The following is a 22,596-nucleotide window of genomic DNA, read 5'->3' on the forward strand; positions in this document are numbered from 1 at the left end:
AATCTGCAATTGAAAATTTGTGAGGGCATTGAAGACTGCAGTGACAAAGGAAATATCCTCAGATAAAAACCAAAAAGAAGCTTTCTGTGAAACTGCTTTGTGATGTGTGAATTCACCTCCCCGAGTAGCACTGTTCTTTTCATTGAGAAGTTTGCTAACACTTTTTTCATTTTATCTTCAATGGCGTATTTGGGAGCAGATTGAGGAATACGGTGAAAAAGGAAATATCCTTACACAAAAACTAGAAAGAAGATTTCAGAGAAACTCCTTTGTGCTGTGTGCATTCATCTCATAGAGCTAAATTTTCTTTTGAGGGAGCACTTTGGCATCACTGCTTTTGTGGTGTCTGAGAAGGGATATCTGAGAGTGCATTGAAGCCTATGGTGGCAAAGGAAATATCCTCAGACAGCAAACAACAAGAAGTTTTCTGAGACACTGCTTTATGATGTTTGAATTCATCTCACAGATTTGCACCTTGCTTTCCATGGAGCAGTTTGCTAACACTATTTTCATGGAATCTGCAAAGGTGTATTCACAAGTGGATTGAGGCAAACAGTGAAAACAGAAATATCCTCAGACAAAAACTAGAAAGAATCTTTCTGACAAACTACTTTATGAGTTTTGAATACATCTCACAGAATTACATGGTTCTTTTCATGGAGCAGTTTGGTAGCACTGTTTTGGGGGAATCTGAGGAGGGATAATTTGGATCACATTGAAGTGTATGGTGACAAAGGAAATAACCTCAGATAAAATCTAGAAAGAAACTTTCTGAGAAACTTCTTTGTGATGTGGGAATTTGTCTCACAGAGTTACACCATTCTTTTCATTGTGAAGTTTGATAACACTTCTTTCGTGGAATCTGCAATGGGATATTATGGAACATATTGAGGCCTATAGTGAAAAAGGAAATATCCTCAGATAAAAACTAGAAAGAAGATTTCAGAGAAACTCCTTTGTGATGCATGCATTCATCTCATAGAGTTGAACTTTTCTGTTGAGGGAGCACTTTGGCATCACCGTTTTTGTGTTGTCTGAGAAGGGATATCTGAGAGTGCATTGAAGCCTATGGTGACAAAGGAAATATTCTCAGACAACAACCAACAAGAAACTTTCTGAGAACCTGCTTTGTGATGTGTGAATTCATTTCACAGATCTACACCATACTTTTCCTGGAACAGTTTTGTAGCACTGTTTTTGGGGAATCTCAGAAGGGATATTTTTGATTGCCTTGAAGCCTATGGTGACAAAGGAAATATCTTCCAATAAAAACAAGAAAGAAGCTTTCTGAGAAAGTTCTTTGTGATGTGTGAATTCATCTCACAGAGTTACACCTTTCTTTTCATGGAGCAGTTTGCAAACGCTGTTTTCATGGAATCTGCAAAGTGATGTATGGGATGTATGGGAGTGATGTATGGGAATGATGCATGGGAGCACATTGAGGCCTATGGCATAAAAGGAAATATCCTCAGATAAAAACTAGAAAGAAGTTTTCTTTGTTAAGGGTGAATTTCTTTGTTATGGGTGAATTCATCTTACTGAGTTCCACCTTTCTTTTCCTTGAGCAGTTTGGTAGCACTGCTTTTGGGGATCTGCAAATTGATTTCTAGGAGCTCATAGAGGCTTATGGTGAAAATGGAAATATCTGCAGATAATAACTGGAGAGAGGGTTTTTGAGAAGCTGTTTTGTGATGTGTGTAGTCGCCTCATAGAAATAAACCTCATTTTGTTGATTCAGCATTTTGGCATCACTGTTTTTCTGGTGTCTGAGAAGGGATATTTGGGAGAGCATTGAGGTTGATGGTGGAAAAGTAAATATGAAAAGAAAAAAACTAGAAAGGAGTTTTCTGAGACATTACTTTGTGAAGGGTGAATTCATTACCCAGATATAAATCATTATTTTCATTGAGCAGTTTGGTCACCCTGTTTGTGTGGAATCATCAAAGGGATGTTTGGAGTGCAGAGAAGCCTATGGTGAAATAGGAAATACTCTCAGATAAAAACTAGAAAGAAGCTTTCTAAGAAACTGTTTTGTGATGGGTGAATTCATCTCACATAGTTAAATCTTTCTTTCCATTGAACAGTTTGGTAACACTGTTTTTGTGGAATATGCAAAGGGATACTTGGGAGCAGATAGAGGCCAAGGTTGAAAAAGGTAATATCTTCAGGTAAAAACTGGAGAGAAAGTTTCTGATAACTTCTTTGTGAATTGTACATTCATCTCATAGAGGTAAAGCTTTCTGTTGAGAAAGCAGTTTAACATCACTGTTTCTGTGGTGTCTGAGAAGGGATATTTGGTAGCGCATGGAAGCTGATGGTGGAAATGGAAATATCCTGAGATAAAAACTGGAAAGAAGCTTTCTGAGAAATTCCTTTGTGATGGATGAATTCATCACACAGAGTTACACCTTTGTTTTCTTTGAGCAGTTTGGTAGCACTGTTTTTGTGGAAACTGCAAAGGGATGTTTGGGAGCACATAGAGGCCTAAGGTGAAAAAAGAAAATTCTCCAGTTAAAAACTGGAGAGAAGTTTTCAGAGAAACTCCTTTGTGATGTGTGTGTTCCTCTCAAAGAGCTAAACGTTTCTGTTGAGGGAGGACCTTGGCATCACTGTTTATGTGTTGTCTGCAAAGGGATATTAGGGAGTGCATTGAAGCCTACAGTGACAAAGGAAATATCCTCAGACAAAAACCAAAAAGATGCTTTCTGAGAAACTGCTTTGCGACATGTGAATTCATCTCACAGATTTACACCTTTCTTTTCATGGAGCATTTTGCTAACATTATTTTCGTGGAATCTGCAAAGGGATATTCTCAAGTGCTTTGAGGCAAACGGTGAAAAAGGAAATATCCTCAGACAAAAAGTAGAAAGAAGCTTTGTGAGAAATGGGTTTGTCATTTGTGAATTCATCTCACAGAGTTACACAATTCTTTTCATGGAGCAGTTTGGTAGCCCTGTTTTTGGGGAATATGAGAAAGAATATTTTGGATCACGTTGAAGTCTATGTTGACGAAGGAAATATCCTCAGATAAAATCTAGAAAGAGGCCGGGCGCGGTGGCTCAAGCCTGTAATCCCAGCACTTTGGGAGGCCGAGACGGGCGGATCACGAGGTCAGGAGATCGAGACCATCCTGGCTAACCCGGTGAAACCCTGTCTCTACTTAAAAAAAAATACAAAAAAACTAGCTGGGCGAGGTGGCAGGCGCCTGTAGTCCCAGCTACTTGGGAGGCTGAGGCAGGAGAATGGCGTAAACCCGGGAGGCGGAGCTTGCAGTGAGCTGAGATCTGGCCACTGCACTCCAGCCTGGGCGACAGAGCGAGACTCCATCTCAAAAAAAAAAAAAATCTAGAAAAAACTGTCTGAGAAACTTTGTGATGTGTGAATTCATCTCAAAGAGTTACACCATTCCTTTCATTGAGAAGTTTGCTAACATTGTCTTCATGTAATTGCGATTGGATATTCCAGAGCGCATTGAGGCCTATGGTGAAAAAGGAAATATCCTCAGATAAAAAGTAGAAAGAAGTTTTCTGAGAAACTACTTTTGGATGTGTGAATTCATCTCACAGAGATACACTATTGTTTTCATGGAGCAGTTTGATAACACTGTTTTCGTGGAATCTGAAATAGGATATTTGGGAGCGCATTGATGCCTATGGTGACAAAGGACACATCCCCGGACAAAAAAAAAAGAAGCTTTCTGAGAAACTTCTTTGTGATGTGTGAATTCGTCTCACAGATTTGCACCTTTCTTTTCATGGAGCAGTTTGCTAACACTGTTTTCGTGGAATCTGCAAAGGGATATTCATGAGCGCATTGAGGACTATGGTGAAAAAGGAAATATCCTCAGACAAAAACTAGAAAGAAGCTTTCTGAGAAACTAATTTGTGATGGGTGAATTAATCTCACAGAGTTACACCTTTCTTTTCTTTGAGCTGTTTGGTAACACTGTTTTGGGAGATCTGCAAAGGGATTTCTGGGAGCTCACAGAGGCCTATGGTGAAAATGGAAATATCTGCAGATAATAACTGGAGAGAAGGTTTTTGAGAAGCAGTTTCGTGATGTGTGTGTTCACTTCATAGAGATAAACCATTTTGCTGATTCATCAGTTTGGCATCAATATTTTTGTGGGGTTAGAGAAGGGATATTTGGGAGCATATTGAGGCTATTGGTGGAAATGTAAATATGCAGAGATAAAAACTAGAAAGGAGTTTTCTGAGAAATTTCTTTGTGGTGGGTGAATTGACCTCCCAGAGGTAAACCATTCTTTTCAGTGAGCAGTTTGGTCACCCTCTTTTTGTTTAAACTACAAAGGGATATTTAGAGTGCAGAGAAACCTATGATGAAAAAGGAAATACCCTCAAATAAAAACTAGAAAGAAGCTTTCTGATATACTGTTTTGTGATGGGTGAATTCACCTCATAGAGTTAAATCTTTCTTTTCATTGAACAGTTTGGTAGCACTGTTTTTGTGGAATATGCAAAGGGATATTAGGGAGTGGATAGAGGCCAAGGTTGAAAAAGGAAATATTTTCAGGAAAAAACTGGAGACAAAGTTTCTGATAAATCCTTTGTGATGTGTTCATTCATCTAATAGAGGTAAAACTATCTACTGAGAGAGCAGTTTGGCATCACAGTTTTTGTAGTGTCTGAGAAGGGATATTTTGGAGCGCGTGGAAGCTGATGGTGGAAAAGGAAGTATTCTGAGATAAAAACTAGAAAGAAACTTTCCAAGAAATTTCTTTGAGATGGCTGAATTCATCACACAGTTATACCTTTATTTTCTTTGAGCAGTTTGGTAACACATGTTTTATGGAATCTGCAAAGGGATATTTGGGAGCACATAGAAGCCTAAGGTAAAAAAAGAAAATTCTCCAGTTAAAAACTGGAGAGAAGCTTTCAGAGAAAATCCTTTCTGATGTGTGCATTCCTCTCAAGGAGGTGAACGTTTTTCTGTTGAGGGAGGACTTTGGCATCTTATCTGCGAAGGGATATTTGGGAGTGCATTTAAGCCTATGGTGACGAAGGAAACATCCTCAGACAAAAAACAAAAGGAAGTTTTCTGAGAAACTACTTTGCAATGCGTGAATTCATCTCACAGATTTACACCTTTCTTTTCATGGAGCATTTTGCTAACACTATTTTCGTGGAATCTACAAAGAAATATTCATGAGCCAATTGAGGCAAATGGTGAAAAAGGAAATATCCTAAGACAAAAACTAGAAAGACACTTTCTGAGAAACTGCTTTGTGATTTATGAAATCATCTCACAGAGTTACACCTTTCTTTTCGTGGAGCAGTTTGGTAGCACTTTTTTGGGGAATCTGAGATGGGATATTTTGGAACACATTGAAGCCTATGGTGACAAAGGAAATATCCTCAGATAAAATCTAGAAAGAAACTTTCTGAGAAACTTCTTTGTGATGTGTGAATTCATCTCACATAGTTACACCTGTCTTTTCATGGAGAAGTTTGCATACACTATTTTAGTGGAATCTGAGAAGTGATATATAGGAGAGCATTGAGGTCTATGGTGATAAAGGAAATATCCTCAGATAAAAATTAGAAAGAAGAGTTCTGAGAAATTAATTCTGGATGTGTGAATTCATCTTGCAGAGATACACTATTGTTTCCATTGAGCAGTTTGATAACACTGTTTTCATGGAATCTGCAATAGGATATTTGGGAGCACATTGAAGCCTATGGTGACAAAGGAAATATCTTCAGATTAAAACCAAAAGGAAGCTTTCCCAGAAACTGTTTTGTGATATGTGAATTCATCTCACAAATTTACACTTTTCTATTCAAGGAGCAGTTAGCTAACACTGTTTTCCTGGAAACCGCAAAGTGATATTTGCAAGCACCTTGATGCCTACAGTGCAAAAGGAAATACAATCAGACAAAAACTAGAAAGAAGCTTTCTGAGAAAGTTCTTTGTGATGTGGGAATTCATCTTACAGAGTTACACATTTTTCTTCATGAAGCAGGTTGCTAACCCTGTTTTTGTGCAATCTAAAAAGTTATATTTGAGAGCACATTGACGCCTGTAGTGAAAAAGGAAATATCCTCAGAAAAAAACTCGAAAGAAGTTTTCTGAGAAACTGCTATCTGATGTATGAATTCATCTCACAGAATTACACTTTCCTTTCATGGAGCAGTCTGTTACACTGTTTTTGGGGAATCTGAGAAGGGATATTCTGGATCACATTGAACAAAAAAAGAGTGATTTCAAACTGCTCAATTGAGAGAAAGGTTTAACTCTATGAGATGAATGTACACATCACAAAAGTTTATCAGAAAACTTTTTTATACTTTTCCCCGAAGGTATTTCCTAGCTCATCATAGGCCTCAATGCCTTCACGAATGTCCTTTCCCAGATTCAACAAAGACACAGTTTCCAAACTGCACAATGTAAAGAAAGGTTTAACTCTGTGAGATGAGTGCACATATCCCAAAGAGTTTCTCAGAATGCTTCTTTGTTGTTTTTAGCTGAGTATATTTCCTTTTTCACCATAGGCTCCAATGCACTCCAAAATACCCTTTGGTAGATTTTGCACAGTGTTTCTACACTGCTCAATGAAAAGAGAGGTATAACTCTGTGAGTGGAATGCACACATCACAAAGCAGTTTCTCATAAAGCTTCTCTCCAGTTTTTATCTGAAGATGTTTCCTTTTTCACCATAGGCCTCACTGCCACCCCAAGTGTCCCTTCGTGGATTCATCAAAGACAGAGTCTACAAACTGCACAATGTAGAGAAACGTTTGACTAAGTGAGATGAATGCACCTATGACAAAGCAGTTTCTCGGAAAGCTTCTTTCTAGTTTTTATCTGAGGATATTTTGTTTTGCATCAGAGGCTTAAATGCACTCGCAATATCCCTTCTCAGATACCACAAAAACAGTGATTTCAAGCTGTTCAATCAAAAGAAAGTTTTAACTCTATAAAATGAATGCACACATCACAAAGTAGTTTCTCAGAAAGCTTCTTCCTAGTTTTCATCTGAAGATATTCCCTGGCTCACCATAGGTCTCAATGTGTCCCCGAATGTCCTTTTGCAGATATGTCAAAGACAGAGTTTCCAAACTGTGCATATATAGAAATGTTTAACTCTGTGAGTGGAATGCATACATCACAAAGTAGTTTCTCTGAAAGCTTTTTTCTAGTTTTTTTCTGAGGATATTTAGTTTTTCACCATAAGCCTCAATGCACTCCAAAATATCCCTTTGCCGATTCCACAAAAGCAGCATTATCAAACTGCAAAATGAAAAGTCAGGTTCACCTCTGTTAGAGGATTTCACACAACACAAAGCGTTTTCTCAGAAAGCTTCTGTCTAGTTTTTATTTGAGGATATTTCCTTTTTCGCTACAGGCTACAATGCTCTCCCAAATATACCTTCTCATATTCCAAAATAAGAGTGATTTCACACTGCTCAATCCAAAGAAAGGTTTAGCTATGGGAGATGAATGCACACATCACAAATCAGTTTCTCAGAAAACTTCTTTCTAGTTTTCATCTGTTTGTTTCCTTGCTCACCATAGGCATCAGTGGGCCCCCGAATGTCCTTTCATGGATTAATCAAAGCCAGAGTTTCCAAACTGTGCAGTGTAAAGAAAGGATTAACTCTGTGAGATGAATGCACATATCACCAAGCAGTTTCTCGGAAGGTCTTTATACTTTTTATCTGAGGATATTTCCTTTTTCACCAGAGGCTTCAATATGCTCCAAAATATCCCTTGGTAGACTTTACACAAACAGTGTCTCCACACTGCTCAATGAAAAGAGAGGTATAACTCTGTGAGTGGAGTGTACACATCACAAGACAGTTTCTCATAAAGCTTCTCTCTAGTTTTTATCTGAAGATATTTCCTTTTTCATGATAGGCCTCAATGCTCTCCCGAATATCCCTTTGCAGATTATACAAAAACAGTGCTACCAAGCTGCTCAATGGAAGAAAGGTTTAACTCTGTGAGAGGAATTTACACAACACAAAGCACTTTCTTGGAAAGATTCTTTCTAGTTTTTATCTGAAGAAATTTCGTTTTTCGTTACAGGCTTCAATGCTCTCCCAAGTATACCTTCTCAATACCTCAAAACAGTGATTTCAAACTGCTCAATTGAAAGAATGGTTTAAGTCTATGAGATGAATGTGCACATCACAAAACAGTTTCTCATAAAGCTTCTCTCTAGTTTTTATCTGAAGATATTTCCTTTTTCATGATAGGCCTCAATGCGCTCCTGAATATCACTTTGCAGATTATACAAAAACAATGTTACAAAGCTGTTCAATGGAAGAAAAACTTATCTCTGTGAGAGGAATTTACACAACACAAAGCACTTTCTTGGAAAGATTCTTTCTAGTTTTTATCTGAAGAAATTTCCTTTTTCGCTACAGGCTTCAATGCTCTCCCAAGTATACCTTCTCAATGCCTCAAAACAGTGATTTCAAACTGCTCAATTGAAAGAATGGTTTAAGTCTATGAGATGAATGTGCACATCACAAAACAGTTTCTCATAAAGCTTCTCCCCAGTTTTTATCTGAAGATATTTCCTTTTTCATGATAGGCCTCAATGCACTCCCAAATATCCCTTTACAGATTATACAAAAACAGTGTTACCAAGCTGCTCAATGGAAGAAAGATTTAACTCTGTGAGAGGAATTTACACAACACAAAGCACTATCTTGGAAAGATTCTTTCTAGTTTTTATCTGAAGAAATTTCGTTTTTCGTTACAGGCTTCAATGCTCTCCCAAGTATACTTTCTCAATACCTCAAAACAGTGATTTCAAACTGCTCAATTGAAAGAATGGTTTAAGTCTATGAGATGAATGTGCACATCACAGAACAGTTTCTCAGGAAGGTTCTTTTAGTTATCTTCTGAAGATATTTCCTTGTTCACCATTGGCCTCAATGCAACCCAAGTTTCCCTCCGTGGATTCGTCAAAGACAGAGTCTACAAACTGCGCAATGGAAAGAAAGGATTAACTCTGTGATATGAATGCAGCTATTACAAAGCAGTTTATCAGAAAGCTTCCTTCTATTTTTATCTAAGGATATTTCCTTTTTCAGTACATGCTTCAATGCATTCCCAAATATCCCTTCTCAGATGACATAAAAACATTGATTTCAGACTGCTCAATGAAAAGCTTCTTTCTAATTTTTATCTCAGGATATTTCCTTTTTCTCCATAGGCTTTATTGTGCTCCAAAATATCCTTTCATAGGTTTTACACAAACAGTGTTTCAACACTGCTCAAGAAAAACAGAGGTAAAACTCTGTGAGAGGAATTCACACATCATACAGCAGTTTCTCAGAAAATTTCTCTCCAGTTTTTACATGAAGATATTTCCTTTTTCACCATAGGCTCAATGGACTCACAAATATCCCTTTGCATATTCCACAAAAACAGTGTTACTAAACTGCTCAGTGAAAAGAAAGTTTTAACCCTGTGTGATGATTTCACACTTCAAAATGCAGTTTCTCAGAAACCTTCTTTCTAGTTTTTATCTGAGGATATTTCATTTTTCACCATAGGCTTAAGTGTGCTCCCAATATCCCTTCTCAGATACCACGAAAACAGTTATTTCAAACTGCTCAAGGAAAAGAAAGTTTTAACTCTTTGAGGTGATTGCACACATCACAAAGCAGTTTCTCAGAAAGCTTCTTCTGAGTTTTCATCTGAAGATATTTCCTTGCTAACTGCAGGCCTCAATGGGCCCCAGAATATCCCTCCATGCATATGTTCAATACAGAGTTTCCAAACTGCACAGTGTAAAGAAACATTTAACAAAGTGAGGTGGATTCATAAACACAAAGCAGGTTCTCGGAAAGCTTCTTCCTAGTTTTTATCTGAAGATATTTCCTTTTTCACTACAGTCTTGAATGTTCTCCCAAATATCTCTCCTCAGATTCCAAAATAAGAGTGATTTCACACTGCTCAATCCAAAGAAAGGTTTAACTCTATGAGATGAATGCACATATCACAAAATAAATGTATTTATTTTCTTGTTTTTATCTGAGGATATTTCCTTTTTCACTATAGGCTTCAATTTATTCCCAAAAATCCCTTCTCAGATGAGACAAATACATTGATTTCAGATTGCTCAATTAAAAAGAAAGGTTTACGTCTATGGATTAACTAGAAATCTTCTCTCTAGTTTTTGTCAGATGATATTTCCTTTATCAGTATAGGCTTCAATGCTCTCCCAATCATCCCTTCTCAGATTCCACAAAAACAGTGATTTCAAACTGCTCAAACAAAAGAAAGGTTTAATTCTATAAGATGTATGCATAGATTGCAAGTCAGATTCTCAGAAAGCTTCTTTCTAATTTTCATTTGAAGATATTTCCTTGCTCACCACAGGTCTCAATGCGCCCCCAAATGTCATTTTGCAGATTCCTCAAAGACAGAGTTTCCAAACTGCACAATGTAAAGAAAGATTTAACTCTGTGAGATTAATGCACATATCACAAAGCAGTTTCTCGGAAAGCTTCTTTGTTGTTTTTATCTGAGGATATTTCCTTTTTCTCCATAGGCTTCAATGCGCTCTGAAATATTCTTTGTTAGATTTTACACAAGCCATGTTTCCACACTGCTCAATGAAAAGAGAAGTATAACTCTGTAAGTGGAGTACACACATCACAAATCAGTTTCTCAGAAAGCTTCTCTTCAGTTTTTATCTGAAGATATTTTCTTTTACATTATTGGCCTCAATGCACTCCTGAATATCCCTTTGCAGATTATACAAAAACAGTGTTGCCCAACTGCTCAATGAAAAGAGAGGTTTAACTCTGTGAGAGGAATTTACACAATACAAAGCAGTTTATCTGAAAGCTTCTTTCTAGTTTTTAGCTGAAGATATTTCCTTTTTCACTGTAGGCTTCAATGGTCTCACAATTATACCTTCTCAGATTCCACTAAAACAGTGATTTCAAACTGCTCAATCGAAAGTACGGTTTAACTGTATGAGATGAATGTACACATCACAAAGCAGTTTCTCAGAAAGCTTCTTTATTGTTTTACTCTGAAGATATTTCCATTTTCACCATAGACCTCAATGCGACCCCAAGTGTCCCTATGCTCATTTGTCAAAGACAGATTCTACAAACTGCGCAATGTAAAGAAAGCTATAACTCTGTGAGATGAATGCAGATATCACAAGGCAGTTTCCTGGAAAGCTTCTTTCTAGTTTTTATCTGAGGATAATTCCGTTTTCACCATAGACTTCAATGCGCTCCAAAATATCCCTTGTTAGGTTTTACACAAACAGTGCTTCCACACTGCTCAAGGAAAAGAGAGTTACAACTCTGCTAGTGGAAATCACACATCATACAGCAGTTTCTCAGAAAGCTTCTCTCCACTTTTTATCTGAAGGTATTTCCTTTTTCATCATAGGCTCGCTACACTTCCAAGTATCTCTCTGCAGATTCCACAAAAAGAGCGCTACTATGCTGTGCAGCAAAAGAGAGCTTTAACTCTGTGACATGATTTCAAACATCACAAAGCAGTTTCTCAGAAGGATTCTTTCTAGTTTTTATCTAAGGATGTTTCGCTTTTCACCATAGGCTTAAATGCACTCCGAATATCTCTTCTCAGATACCACAAAAACAGGGATTTCAACTGCTCAAATAAAATAAAGTTTGAACTCTATGAGAAAAACACACACATCACAAAGCAGTTTCTCAGAAGGTTTCTTCCTGGTTTTTATCTGAAGTTATTTCCTTGTTCACCATAGGCCTCAATGTGCCTTCATGAGTACATCCAAGACAGAGTTTCCAAACTGTGCTATTAAAAGAAAGGTTTAACTCTGTGACATTAATGTATATATCACAGAGCAGTTTCTCAGAAAGCTTCTTTCTTGTTTTTACCTGAGGATACTTCCTTTTTCACCATAGGCTTCAATGTGCTCTGAAGTATCCCGTGGTAGATTTTACTCAAGCAGTACTTCCACTTCTCAATGAAAAGAGAGGTATTACTCTGTCAGTGGAATGCACACATCACAGAGTAGTTTCTCAGAAAGCTTCTCTCCAGTTTTTATGAGAAGACATTTCCTTTTTCACCATAGGCCTCAAAGTGCTCCCGAATATTCCTATGCAGATTCAGAGTTCTTGTTACATATGTATACTAGTGCCATGTTCTTGTGCTGCACCCATTAACTCATCATTTACATTAGGTGTGTCTCCTAATACTATCCCTCCCCCTCCCTCCAACTCACAACAGGCCTTGATATGCGATGTTCCCCTTCCTGTGTCCAGGTGATCTCATTTTTCAATTCCCACCTATGAGTGAGAATATGCGGTATTTGGTTTTCTGTTCTTGCGATAGTTTGCTGAGAGTGACGGTTTCCAGCTGCATCCATGTCCCTACAAAGAACACGAACTCATCCTTTTTTATGGCTGCATAGTATTCCATGGTGTATATGTGCCACATTTTCTTAATCCAGTCTGTCATTGATGGATATTTGGATTGGTTCCAAGTCTTTGCTATTGAGAATAGTGTCACAATAAACATAAGTGTGCATGTATCTTTATAGAAGCATGATTTATAATCCTTTGGGTATATACCCAGTAATGAGATGGCTGGGTCAAACGGTATTTCTAGTTCTAGATCCTTGAGGAATCGCCACACTGTCTTTCACAATGGTTGAACTACTTTACAGTCCCACCAACAGTGTAAAAGTGTTCCTATTTCTTTTTATTCATTGCCATTCTACTTGGTGTGAGATGATATCTCATTGTGGTTTTGATTTGCATTTCTCTGATGGCTGGTGAGGATGAGTATTTTTTCATGGGTCTTCTGGCTCTATAAATGTCTTCTTTTAAGAAGTGTCTATTCATATTCCTTGCCCACTTTTTGATGGGGTTGTTTGCTTTTTTCTTGTAATTTTTTTTGAGTTCTTTGTAGTTTCTGGATATTAGCCATTTGTCAGATGAGTAGATTGCAAAAATTTTCTCCCACTCTGTTGGTTGCCTGTTCACTCTGATGGTAGTTTCTTTTGTTGTGCATAAGCTCTTTAGTTAATGATTTCCCATTTGTCAATTTTGGCTTTTGTTGCCATGTCTTTTTGTGTTTTAGACATGAAGTCCTTGCCCATGCCTATGTCCTGAAGGGTATTGCCTAGGTGTTCTTCTAGGGATTTTATGGTTTTAGATCTATAATGTAAATCTCTAATCCATCTTGAATTGATTTTTCTATAAGGAGTGAGGAAGATATCCAGTTTCAGCTTTCTACTTATGACTAGGCAGTTTTTCCAACACCATTTATTAAATAGGGACTCCTTTCCCCATTTCTTGTTTTTGTCAGGTTTGTCAAAGATCAGATGGTTGTAGTTATGTGGTATTATTTCTGAGGGATCTGTTCTGTTCCATTGGTCTATACCTCTGTTTTGATACCAGTAGCATGCTGTTTTGGTTACTGTAGCCTTGTAGTATAGTTTGAAGTCAGGTAACGTGATGCCTCCAACTTTGTTCTTTTGACTTAGGATTGTCTTCAAAATGCAGGCTCTTTTTTGCTTTGATATGAAGTTTAGAGTAATTTTTTCCAATTCTGTGAAGAAAGTCATTGGCAGCTTAATGGGGATGGTATTGAATCTACAAATTACCTTGGGCAGTATGGCCATTTCCATGATATTGATTCTTCCTATCCATGAGCATGGAATGTTCTTATATTTGTTTGTGTCCTCTTTTACTTCACTGAGCAGTGGTTTGTAGTTCTCCTTGAAGAGGTCCTTCATATCCCTTGTAAGTTGTATTCCTAGGTATTTTATTCTCTTTGAAGCAATTGTGAATGAGAGTTCACTCATGATTTGGCTCTCTGTTTGTCTGTTATTGGTGTATAGGAATGCTTGTGATTTTTGCACATTGATTTGGTATCCTGAGACTTTGCTGAGGTTGCTTATCAGTTTGAGTAGATTTTGGGCTGTGATGATGGGGTTTTCTAAATAGACAATCACGTTATCTGCAAAGAGGGACTATTTGATTTCTTTGTTTCCTAATTGAATACTGCTTATTTCTTTCTCTCGTCTGATTGCCCTAGCCAGAACTTGCAACACTGTGTTGAATAGGAGTGGTGAGAAAGGCCATCCCCGTCTTGTGACAGTTTTTAAAGGGAATGCTTCCACTTTTTGCCCACTCAGTATGATATTTTCTGTGGGTTTCTCATAAATAGCTCTTATTGCTTTGAGATACATTCCATCAATACCGAATTTGTTGAGAGTTTTTAGCATGAAGGGCTGTTGAAATTTGTCAAAGGCCTTTCTGCATCTATTGAGATAATCATGTGGTTTTTGTATGTGATTGTGTTCATGTGCTGGATTACATTTATTGTTTTGCCTATGTTGAAGCAGCCTTGCATCCCAGGGATGAAGCCCCATTGATCAGGGTGGATAATCTTTTTGATGTGCTGCTGGATTCAGTTTGCCAGTGATACTAAACTGCTCAGTTAAAAGAAAGGTATAACTCTGTGAGATGATTTCCCACATCACAAAGCAGTTTCTTGGAAAGCTTCTTTCTAGTTGTTACTGAGGATAATTCATTTTTAGGCTTAAATGGACTCCGAACATCCCATCTCAGATACCACAAAAACAGTGATTTCAAACTGCTCAATCAAAAGAAAGTTTTAGCTTTATGAGATGAATTCACACATCACAAAGCAGTTTCTCAGAAACCTTCTTCCTAGTTTTTATCTGAAGACATTTCCTTGTTCACCATAGGCTTTAATGCACACCCGAAAGTCACTTTGTGCATACGTCAAAGACAGAGTTTCCAAACTGCACAACGTAAAGAAAGGCTTAACTCTGTGAGATGAATGTACATATCACAAAGCAGTGCCACGGAATGCTTCTTTCTAGTTTTTATCTGAGGCTATTTCCTTTTTCACCATAGGTTTCAATGCACTCCGAAATATCCCTTGGTAGATTTTACACAAACAATGTTTCCACACTGTTTCAGGAAAAGAAAGGTTTAACTCTGCGAGTGGAATGCATACATCATGAAGCAGTTTTTCAGAAAGTTTCTCTCCAATTTTTATCTGAAGATCTTTCGTTTTACACCATTGGCCTGAGTGCACTCCCGAATATCCCTTTGTAGATGCCACAAAAACAGTGTCACCAAATTGCTCAATGAAAAGTAAGGTTTAATTCTGTGAGAGCATTTCAAACAACACAAAGCAGTTTCTCAGAAAGTTTCTTTCTAGTTTTTATTTGAAGATATTCCCTTTTTCGTTATAGGGTTCAATGCTCTCCCAAATATCCCTTCTCAGATTCCACAGAAACAGTGATTTTAAACTGCTCTATCAAAAGAAAATTTTAACTCTATGAGATGGATGAACACATCACAATGCAGTTTCTCAGAAAGCTTCTTTCTACTTTTCATCTGAAGATATTTTCTTGATCACCATAGGCCTCAAGGTGCCTCCGCTTGTCCCTTTTAGATTCATCAAAGACAGCCTACAAACTGTACAATGTGAAGAGAGGTTTAACTCTGTGAGATGAATGCACATATCAAAAAGAAGTTTCTCGGAAACCTTACTTGTTGTTTTTATCTGAGAGTATTTCCTTTTTCACCAGAGGCTTCAATGCTCTCTGAACTATCCATTCATAGGTTTTACACAAGCAGTGTTTCCACACTGCTGAATGAAAAGGGAGGTATAACTGTGTGAGTGGAATGCAGTAATCACAAAGCAGGTTCTCATAAAGATTCTCTACAGTTTTTGTCTGAATATATTTTCTTTTTCACCTAATCTTCAATGTGCTCGTGAACATCCCTTTGTAGATTATACGAACACTGTTACCAAACTGCTCAATGAAAAGAAAGATCTAACTCTGCAAGAGAAATTCACACAACACAAAGCACTTTCTTGGAAAGCTTCTTTCTAGTTTTAATTTAAAGATATTTCCTTTTTCACTATAGGCTTCAAAGTTCTCCAAAATATACCTTCTCAGAGCACACAAAAACAGTGATTTCAAACTGCTCAATCAAAAGAAAGCTTTAACTCTATGAGATGAATGTTCACATCACAAAGCAGTTTCTTAGAAAGCTTCCTTATAGTTTTTCTCTGAAGATGATTCCTCGTTCACCACAGGCCTCAATGAGATCCCATGGTCCCATTGCAGGTTCGTCAAAGACAAAGTCTACAAACTGTGCAATGTAAACAAAGGTTTAACTTTGTGAGATGAATACACTTATCACAAAGAAGTTTCTCAGAAAGCGTATTTCTAGTTTTTATCTGATGATGTTTCTTTCCTCACTATAAGCTTCAATGTGTTCCCAAATATCCCTTCTCAGATGACACAAAAACATTGACTTCAGACTGCTAATTGAAAAGAAAGGTTTAACTCTGTGGGATGAATGAACACATCACAAAGCAGTTTTGCACAAAGCTTCTTCCTACTTTTCCTCTGAAATTATTTCCTCATTCACCAAAGGTCTCCTTGCAACCCGGAATGTCTCTTTGAGGATACATCAAAGACACAGTTTCCCAACTGCACAATGTGAATAAACGTTTAACTCTGTGAAATGAATATCCATATCAAAAAACAGTTTCTTGGAAAGCTTCTTTCTAATTTTTATCTGAGGATATTTCCTTTTTCACCATAGACTTTAAAGCACTCCAAGATATTCTTTAAGTTTTAAACAAACAGTGTTTCCACAATGCTCAAAGAAAAGAGAGGTATAACTCTGTGAGTGGAATTCACACATCATAAAGCAGTTTCTAAGAAAGCTTCTCTCCAGTTTTTATCTGAAGGTATTTTCGTTTTCGCCATAGGCTCTATGCGATCATGAAAATCCCTTTGCAGATTCCACAAAAACACTGTTACTAAATTGCTCAAAGAAAAGAAATGTTTACCTCTGTGATATTATTTAACACATCACAAAGCAGTTTCTTGGAAAGCTTCTTTCTAGTTTTTATCTGAGGATATTTCATTTTTCACCATAGGCTTAAATGTGCCCCCAATATCCCTTCTCAGATACCATGAAAACAGTGATTTCAAACTACGCAATCAAAAGAACGCTTTAACTCCACAAGATGAATGCACACATCACAAAACAGTTTCTCAAAAAGCTTCTTCCTGGCTTTCATCTGAAGAAATTTCTTTGCTCACCATAGGCCTCAATGAGCCCCAGAATGTTTCTTCACAGACACGTCAAAGACAGAGATTACAAACTGTGCAAAATAAAGAAAGGTTTAACTCTGTGAGATCAATGCACATATCACAATGCAGTTTCGTGGAAGGCTTCTTTCTAGTTTTTATCTGAGGATATTTCCTTTTTCACCAAGGCTTCAATACTCTCCCAAATATCCTTTCTCAGATTCGACAAGGAGTGATTTCACACTGCTCAATCCAAAGAAAGTTTTAACTCCATTAGATGAATGCACAGATCGCAAAGCCATTTCTCAGGAAGCTTCTTTCTAGTTTTCATCCAAAGATATTTCCTTGTTCACCATATGCCTAAATGTGCTTCCAAATGTCTCTTCGCAGATTCTTCAAAGACAGAGTTTCCAACCTGTGAAATGTAAAGAAAGGTTTAACTCTGTGAGATGAATGCACGTATCACAAAAGAGTTTCTCCGAAAGCATCTTTCTAGTTTTTATCAAGGTTATTTCCTTTTTCACCATAGGCTTTAATGTGTTCTGAAATATCCTTTGGTAGATTTTACAAAGACAGTGTTTCCTCACTGCTCTATGAAAAGAGAGGTATAACTCTGTGAGTGGAATGCACACATCACAAAGCAGTTTCTCATGAAGCTTCTCTCCAGTTTTTATCTGAAGATAGTTTCTCTTTCACCATAGGCCTCAATGTGCTCCTGAATATCCCTTTGTAGATTATACAAAAACAGTGTTATCAAAGTGGTCAATGAAAACAAAGGTTTAACGCTCTGGGAGGAATTCACTCAACACAAAGAACTTTCTCAGAAAGCTTCTTTCTCATTTTTATCTGAAGTATTTCCTTTTTCACTATAGGTTTCAATACTCTCCCAAATATACCTTCTCAGATTCCTCGAATACAGTGATGTCAAACTGCCCAATCAAAAGAAAGGCTATCTCTAGCAGATGAAGGTACACATCACAAAGCAGTTTCTTAGAAAGCTTCTTTATAGGTTTCCTCTGAAGATATTTCCTTTTTCACCATATGCCTCAATGTGCCCTCAAGTGTCCCTTCGCAGATTCATCAAAGACAGCGTCTACAAACTGCACAATGTAAAGAAAGGTTTCCCTCTGTCAGATGAATGCACCTATCACAAAGGAGTTTCTCAGAAAGCTTCTTTCTAGTTTTTATCTGAGGATATTTTCTTTTACACTATAGACTTCAATGCGTTCCCAAATATCCTTTCTCAGATTACACAGAAACATTTATTTCAGACTGCTCAATGAAAAGGAAGATTTAACTCTATGGGATGAATGAACACATCACCAAGCAGTTTCGCAGAAAGCTTCTTTCTAGTTTTTTTCCAAGGATATTTTCTTTTTCACCATAGGCCTCAATGCTCTCCAAAATATCCCTTCTTAGGTTTTACACAAACAATGTTTCCGTGCTGCTCAAGGAAAAGAGAGTTACAACTATCTGAGTGAAATTCACACAACATACAGCAATTTCTCAGAAAGCTTCTCTCCAATTTTTATCTCAAGGTATTTCCTTTTTCACCATAGGCTCAAAGCTCTCTCAAGTATCCATTTGCAGACTCCACAGAAACAGTGTTACTACACTGCTCAATGAAAAGAAGGGTTTAACTCTGTGAAATCATTTCACACATCACAAAGCAGTTTCTCAGAATGCTTCTTTCTAGTTTATAACTGACAATATTTCATTTTTTACCATAGGCTTAAATGTGCTAACAATATTCCTTCTGAGATATCACAAAAATAGTGATTTCAAACTGCTCAATCAATAGAAAGGTTTAACTCAGATAAAACTCATCTGAATGTACGCATCACAAAGCAGTTTCTCAGAAAGTTTCTTCCTACTTTTCATCAGAAGTTATCTCCTTGCTCTCCGTAGGCCTCAATAAGCAACTGAATGTCCCTTCACGGATACGTCAAATACAAAGTTTCCAAACTGTGCAATGTAAAGAAAGGTTTAACTCTGTGAGATGGATGCACATATCACAAAGCAGTTTCTCAAAAACCTTCTTTCTAGTGTTTATCTGAGGATATTTCCTTTTTCACAGGAGGCTTCAATGGCTCTGAAATATCCCTTGTTACATTTTACACAAACAGTGTTTCCACACTGCTCAGTGAAGAGAAGTATAACTCTGTCACTGGAATGCACACATCAAAAAGCTGTTTCTCAGATAGTTTGTCTGCAGTTGTTCTCTAAAGATATTTCTTTTGTCAACATAGCACTCAAGGAACTGATGAATATCCCTTTAGAGGTGACACAAAAACAGTGTTACCAAGGTGCTTAGTGAACAGTAAGGTTTAACTCTGTGAGAGGATTTCACGCAACAAAAAGCAGTTAGTTGGGAAGATTCTTCTAAGTTTTTATTTGGGGATATTTCCTTTTTCAACATAGGCTTTAATGCTCTCTGAACTATCCCTTCTCAGATTCCAAAATGAAATATACTGGTCAATCCAAAGAGTGGTTTAACTTGATGAGGTGAATGCACAGAACACAAAATAGTTTCTCAGAAAGCCTCTTTCTAGTTTTCATTTGAAGACACTTCCTTGATCACCATAGGCCTCAATGTGCTCCCAAATGTCCTTTCACAGATTCATCAAATACAGGGTTTCCAAAGTTCTCAATGTAAAAAAAGGTTTAAATCTGTGAGATGAATGCACAGATCACAAAGCAGTTTGTTGGAAAGCTTCTTTCTAGTTTTTACTGATGATATTTCCTTTTTCCCTATAGGCTTCAATGTATTCCCAAATATCCCTTCTCAGATTGCACAAAAACATTGATTTCAGGCTGTCCAGGGAAAAGAAAGGGTTATGTCAGTGGGATGAATGAACACACCACAAAGCAGTTTATCAGAAAGCTTCTTTCTAGTTTTAACCTGCAGATATTTTCTTGTTCACCACATTGCCTAATTATGCACCTGAATGTCGCTTCACGGATTCATCAAAGACAGAGTTTCCAAACTGCATAATTTAAAGAAAGGTTTAGCTCTGTGAGATGACAGCACATATCACAAAGTAGTTTCTTGGAATGCTACTTTCTAGTTTTTATCTGAGTATATTTCCTTTTTCACTACAGGTGTTAATGCGCTCTGAAATATTCCTTTGTAGATTTTACACAAACATTGTTTCCACACTGCTCAATGAAAAGAGAGGTGTAACTCTGTGAGTGGAATGCGCACATCACAAAGCAGTTTCTGAGAAAGCTTCTCTCTTGTTTTTATCTGGAGACATTTCTCACCTTAGGCCCCAAGGCACCCCTGAATGTCTCTTCACGGATATATCAAAGACAGAATTTCCAAACTGTGCAATGTAAACAAACATTTAACTCTGTGAAATGAATGCACGTATCACAAAGCAGTTTTTCCAAAAGCTTCTTTCTAGTTTTTATCTGAAGTTGTTTCCTTTTTCACCATAGGCTTTAATGTGCTCTGGAATATCCCTTGGTAGATTTTACATAAACTCTGTTTCCACTCTGCTCAATGAAAGAGAGGTTTAACTCTGTGAGTGGAATGCACACATCACAAAGCAGTTTCTCACAAAGATTGTCTTCAGTTTTTATCTGAAGATTTTTCCTTTTCCACCATAGGCCATAATGTACTCCCGAATATCCCTTTGCAGATTCCACAAAAACAGTGATACAAAACTGCTCCATGAAAGGAAACCTTTATCTCAGTGAGAGGAATTCACATGACACAAAGCACTTTCTTGGTTTTTAAGCTTCTTTCTGGTTTTTATGTGAGTCTATTTCCTTTTTCACTGTATGCTTCAATGTTCTACCAAATATACCTACTCAGATCCCACAAAAACCGTGATTTCAAATTGCTCAATTGAAAGAAAGTTTTAACTCTATGAGATGAATGTAGATATCACAAAGCAGTTTCTCAGAAAGCTTCTTTAAAGTTTTCCTCTGGAGATATTTCCTTGTTCACCTTAGGCCTCAATGAGATCCCAAGTGTCCCTTCACGGATTCATCAAAGACAGAGTCTAGAAACTGAGCAAGGTAAAGAAAGGTTTAACTCTGTGAGGTGAATGCACCTATCACAAAGTAGTTTCTCAGAATGCTTCTGTCCAGTTATCCTCTGAAGATAATTCCTGGCTCACCATAGGTCTCAATAAGCCCCTGAATATCTCTTCGTGGATACGTCAAAGACAGAGTTTCCAAATGGCACAGTGAGAAGAAACATCTGACTCTGTGAGATGAATGCACGTATCACAGAGCAGTTTCTCAGAAAGCTTCTTTCTAGTTTTTATATAAGGATATTTCCTTTTTCACTGTAGGCTTCAATGTGCTCTGAAATATCCCTACTTATGATTTACACAAACAGTGTTCCCACACTGTTGAAGGAAAGGAGAGGTATAACTCCTTGAGTGGAATTGACACATCCTAGAGCAGTTTATCAGAAAACTTCTCTCTGATTTTTATATGAAGATATTTCCTTTTTCACCATAGGCCTCATTTCTCTCCCGAATATTGCTTTGCAGATTCCACAAAAACAGTGTTACCAAACTGCTCAATGAAAAGAAAGTTTTAACACTGTGAGATGATTTCACACATCACAAAGCAGTTTTGGGGAAAGATTCTTTCCAGTTTTTATCTGAGGATGTTTCATTTTTCACCATAGACTTAAATGCACTCCCAAAATCCTTTCTCAGATACCACAAAAACAGTGATTTCAAGATGCTCAATCAAAAGAAGTTTAAACTCTATGAGATCAATGTACACATCACAAAGCAGTTTCTCAGAAAGGTTCTTCCTAGTTTTCATCTGAAGATATTTCCTTGCTCACCATAGGCCTAAATCCACCTTTGAATGTCCCTTCGTGGTTACATCAAAGACACAGTTTCCAAACTGCACAATGTAAAGAAAGTTTTAAGACTATGAGATGAATGCACATATTACAAAGTCGTTTCTCTGAAAGCTTCTTTCTAGTTTTTATCTGAGGTTAGTTCCTTTTTCACTATAAGCTCAACGAGTTCCAGAATATCCCTTTGCAGATTCCACAAAAACAGTGTTATCAAACTGCACAATGAAATATAAGGTTTATCTCTGTTAGAGACTATCACACAACACAACACAGTTTCTTGGAAAGCTTCTTTCTAGTTTTTATTTGAGGTTATTTCCTTTTTTAGCATAGGCTTCAATGCTCTCCCAAACATCCCTTCAGAGATTCCAAAACAAAGATTGATTTCATGCTGCTCAATCCAAAAAAGTTTTAACTCTATGAGATGAATGCACACATCACAAACCAGTTTCACAGAAAGCTTCTTTCTAGTTTTCATCTGAAGATATTTTCTTGCTCACCTTAGGCCTCAATGTGCTCCCTAATGTCTTTTTGCAGATTCATCAAATACAAAGTTTCCAAACTGCACAATGTGAAGAAAGGTTTAACTCTGTGAGATGAATGCACGGATCACACAGTAGTTTCCCAGAATGCTTCCTTGTTGTTTTTATCCTAGGATATTTCCTTTTTCACCATAGACTTC

This window comes from Macaca nemestrina, chromosome 18 (genome assembly GCF_043159975.1).
Source record: "Macaca nemestrina isolate mMacNem1 chromosome 18, mMacNem.hap1, whole genome shotgun sequence".
Taxonomy (NCBI): domain Eukaryota; kingdom Metazoa; phylum Chordata; class Mammalia; order Primates; family Cercopithecidae; genus Macaca; species Macaca nemestrina.